Raw genomic sequence first — 4,955 nt, 5'->3', positions numbered from 1 at the left:
GAGACAGCCGATGCCTCACAGTCTCAGATTGGACTGCTTAGCTGTCAATCAACACATTGACAGCTCAGGACGCCAGTGTAACAGATTGGATGGCCAAGCTGTCAATCAAAGTACTGACAGATTCAGTACACCCCTATACCAGATATACTCAAATGTAATGCAATTCAAATTTCATGTATTTTATGCTTGCATGTGTGTGGTTCCATTGTGTAAGTGTGTGGTTCCATGGTGTAATGGTTAGCACTCTGGACTCTGAATCCAGTGATCTGAGTTCAAATCTCAGTGGAACCTGGGCATTCCTTGTACACGTTTCACTTTTTTCTTCTGGGTATTTATTATGATGGAATATAGGCTGAACTGGATGGACAAATGTCTTTTTTCGGCCTTGCTAACTATGTTACTATGCTAATGCATGCTATTGATTTATATACTTTATTTGTTGATTATATATGGAGATGGATACTCTTATTATGTACCTGTTCACACCTAATTTCTGCTTAGAAGTGATGGTCAGTCTTTTGATATTTAAGACTCACAGCTGATCATGGAACATTTAGGAGGTGCAAGGTTATGTACTCACTCAGATGCGGTTGAGGTAGGCACAGGAAGCAGTTTCCTAAAAATGTCCAGGCAGGTTTATGAGAACTGCATAAACCTGTTCAGCATAAGCAAACAAAAGACAGACTTCTTCAGCACAAAGCGGAAAAAAATACAGAAAATAAACAGTCCACATAGTAGTGCAGGTCCACCCGCTCAGTCCATCAGGGAACACACTGGAGACCACCAGTCACAGATACTGAATGAGACACTTGGTCTCCGTTGTATCCGCCAAACCATGCCCCTGGGGTGGGCACATGTGAGCAGTCATTCCCACTCATCCCTTTTGACTGCTCGTAATACCCGGCCCTGAAACGTCCTGTTAAGTCTCTTAGCATGCTTTCCCAGGCTTACATCACCAAAGCTACCAACCTCAATGATACATATCTCCCCTCAAGGACGTGTCCGGCAGCCATCTTACAGAGGGAAGAAATTTCACAAACTGACTTATTGCAAAAGTGGCATCCTATTAACAGTACTGTACACAAAATTCAGTGAATTCTTTATAAAACATTGTTGTTTAACTGTTGCTGCTGACCTTATACAGCTTTGCTTATGGGACTGAATGAAAAACCTGAATTCAGACATTCAGAGGGGTGTCAATGTTTTTTCAATATATATTGTACATCTGCATTAGAATTGTATACTCCAAGCATTAGGATATTTTTAATGACAAAGTTGCAAAGTTGCTTGTTTAGATGCAAAAGGGAACAATCCTTGGTTGCAGTAGTAGTAATAGACATTAATGTTGAAGAGTAACTAAACTTTTAGAAAAGCTGTTGTAAGTACTGTTTAGTAGTATTTGTTAGTGGAGATCGTGGTACTGAGGCCCTAACTAACCATTTGTTCAAAGGTCAGAAGACAAAAGTGCTCAGTTTATCCTTGATCAAAGGGGTAGCGTTTCTCCTGATCCCGGTCAGACGCTTGTCATCTGGCCAAACAAGATCTTACACTTTGCACTGATGAGGAGCAGCACCCTGAAACATCGTGTTTGCAAACTGAGATTTTGGTCTGGCTTTTATCCTAAGTCATGTGTCAAGACTCGTTAAATTGAATTTTAGGATTGCTACTTTCAACACTAATGAGGCAATTTGCACTTTATAAACTTTTCTCTTCAGCCTATACAGTGCTTAATGAAGCTCAAAGATAAGCTGGACTCATTTCTAAACTACTGTATTATTATTATTGTTATTTATTTATATAGCACCATTGCTTTCATGGTGCTGTACATGAGAAGGGGTTACATGCAAAGTAATAGATATCGCTTACAATAAACAAATTTACAGTGACAGACTGGTACAGAGGGGAGAGGACCCTGTCCTTGCGGACTTACATACTATGGGATAGTGGGGAAGAGACAGAAGGTCGGGGGTGCAACAGCTCGGGCAGTGGTGAGGCGCCAGCGGGGTTATTGCAGGCTGTAAACTTTCCTGAAGAGGTGGGTTTTCAGGTTCTGTTTGAAGGATCCAAGGGTGGTGGATAATCGGAAGTGTTGAGGCATGGAATTCCAGAGGATAGGGGCTATTCGGGAGAAATCTTGGAGGCGGTTGTGTGAGGAACGAATAAGTGTGGAGGAGAGTAGGAGGTGTATACTTATGCATTGATTCTTAGCACAACAACTTATCTTAAAGAGTTAGATTTGCATCTATTACTGCATATTCCCCTGTGAATTTACGTACTGTGCTATTATTTTTACTTAAAGAGTTATAGCTATCGTGACCTAAAAGCTATTAAGACAATTCTTTGATCTTCCATAATTCTATTCATTATCATTATTTCCAGCAGAGTAAAACTTGAAATTACTAAATGCTGACTTTTATTTTCTTGCCAAGTAAAATAAATTTTTACAGCAGGCAATTGTCTAGAATTTTATTGTAGACATTGGTGGCATTCCTATATGTCCTAAAACCACCCTGAACTGTTAATCAGTTTTATTTTTGATCTTCCATTTCTTATTTTCAATCAGATCCTTGTCTATGAAAGTTTTCTTGTCTTAATAATGGAATACTTTTATACTCATCATTGTGACTTCTCAGTTCAGTTGATAGGTAAGAAGAATTTCCCAGATTTTTATGATTATCTCTTACATCCTCTATCAATACACACATCTCCATTATGCCAAATAATGATTAAAGATTTTAACTGATTGAATCAGTTAAAGGCTGTATACCTTTGCATAGAACTATTTCTTGTCTGTTTATTTGCTTCCTAACTGCCAAATTAGAGAACTTTTAAACAAGTCATAATAATAATAAATTTTATTTCTATAGCACCGACATATTCCGCAGCACTTTACATTTCAGAGTCATCATTAAAAATTTACAGTGGATGTAAAAAAATTCTCCACACCCTTGCTAAAATGCCAAGTTTTTGTCATGTAAATAAGTCTGTCATGCTACTGCAGTGCAGTACAGCACAACCTCCACCAGGGGGTGCTGGTAAGGGAAGAGAGGTTGCACACACAGAGTAGCAACACTGAGCAGTAGCACAAGTGCCACCAGGTGGTGAAAGAGTGGTCAGACGGGCTGAGTCAGAAGCAGGAGCAGAAGTACCAGAGATCACAGTAGTACACGTGGTCAGAAACAAGCCAGGGGATCAGCAATGGTCAGAAGCAGATAAGACAAAGACAAAAGACAGAAGCAGGTCCGAACGCAAGCCAAGTCAAAACCAGGGAGTCAACAAACTTACAGGGAAACACTGAGCCAGGAGAGACAGAGGGGATAAACAGACACGGAGCAAGTCAGGGATCACAGCAGGACCAATCAGGGTATACTAGATTCAGATACACACGCCAAAGGCAGAACTATAGCTGATACCGCCTGCAGGATGCAGTGGAGCTAAATAGCAAACCTGAACCAGACTGAGGCTGGGAAAAGTTAACCCCTGTAATGACCAGACCGGGAACATGGAAAGACAGGACTCAAAACCCGGTCATGACAAAATCATTCCAAAAAGAATGTCAGAACTTTTTCCAACCCAAAATCTGTACAAATCCATTGAGAAACAAACTGAAATCATCTTGAGGGGGGAAATTAAAATAATATGCACCCTCTTATTATGAAGTTGTCTTCAGAATTAGCCAATCAAATTTAAAAATATATTAAATAGTAGTAAGTACATGGCCACCATCATTTACAGTGATTCTGATTAACCCCATATAAAGTGTTGTTGTTATAACTGGTATTTCCTAGGGATACTATTGAAGAGAAATAGCGCAATAGTGCATTATCCAGTGTAGGTATATCAATTTAAAAATAATACACTCACCAGATGGAGCTTGTAATAAGCATGGAGGATTCACTGCTGCAGAAACCACAGATCCACGAGGGACCGACGTAGAAGATGCAGGATAGGAAAAAAGTGGTCAGACAATCCGTGCTGCGAATCACTATAAACAATTATTATTACAGTGGTCTTTATTTGACGTGTTTCGAAGTTTCACAGAACTCTTTCCTCAGGAAAAAAACACATCTACAGTTCGAAACACGTCAAATAAAGACCACTGTAATAATAATTGTTCATAGTGATTCACCGGACCACTTTTTTCCTATCCTACAACTGGTATTTCCTGACATTTTCTTAATTGCAATTTACAGCAAAAGCCATGGTCTGAAAACAGCTTACAACACAGCAATGGGATCTCATTCTTGAAAAGGTACAACATTAAATCCAAGGCATTAGATATACCATGGAACACTGTAAAGATGGTCAAGAAGTGGCTTAAATTTAGCATAATAGGGACATTACTTTGAATATAAAGACCCTCAAAAATTGACAAAATAGGAAGAAAATTGGTCTTGGAGGCTGTGAAAAGGTATACAACAACATTATAGAAGCTGCAGGAATTTCTGGCAAATACTGGTTGTGTACTACATTTTACAACAATTTCCCATTTCCTTGATATGTCCGTCTTGCGGGTCACAATGGTAATATGGAAAACTTTTATTAGAAAAAAAACAAGTCTGTGTCATGATCCATGCTGGATCAGGACTGATATAAAGCACAGGTAACCTTTTTTTTTCTTAAGCTGTGCTTAAGTTTAGTTTTTGCCCCCGGTGGCCATTAGGATTATTGCACTGTGGTGTCATTTTTCTAAGTTTGCCCCCGGTGGTGGTGAGCGTCATTGCACTCTTTTTTCTTTAGTTAAGTGCACATGATTATAATGCAGGTGTGATGGCTCTGGCTCTGCTATAAAAGAGTACAGATGTTGCAATCAGTGTTGGTGATAGTGTTCATTTCAACCATCCTTGGTGGAGGAAGGAGCTGGAGAGCGTTCCTTGCAGCACTGTCTTAGCCCTGGTGTGGAAGGAGTCAGAGGGGATTTCTTTGTAGCTCTGACAGAGCTTGGTGGCAGTGAT

General features: G+C 39.7%; 1 non-coding gene across 1 annotated transcript; it reads left to right on the top strand.

Annotated features, from left to right (window-relative positions):
• The first annotated feature begins 219 nt into the window (after nucleotides 1-219).
• TRNAQ-CUG (transfer RNA glutamine (anticodon CUG)) lies at nucleotides 220-291 on the top strand. The gene has a single exon. It is a non-coding gene; the product is annotated as a tRNA-Gln (tRNA).
• The last annotated feature ends 4,664 nt before the right edge of the window (nucleotides 292-4,955 follow it).

The sequence above is a fragment of the Dendrobates tinctorius genome, unplaced genomic scaffold (genome assembly GCF_039654945.1).
Source record: "Dendrobates tinctorius isolate UK_male_01 unplaced genomic scaffold, ASM3965494v1 ptg000078l, whole genome shotgun sequence".
Lineage (NCBI taxonomy): Eukaryota > Metazoa > Chordata > Amphibia > Anura > Dendrobatidae > Dendrobates > Dendrobates tinctorius.
The sequence above is the reverse complement of the archived record's forward strand: the minus strand, read 5'-3'. Positions and strand labels throughout refer to the sequence as shown.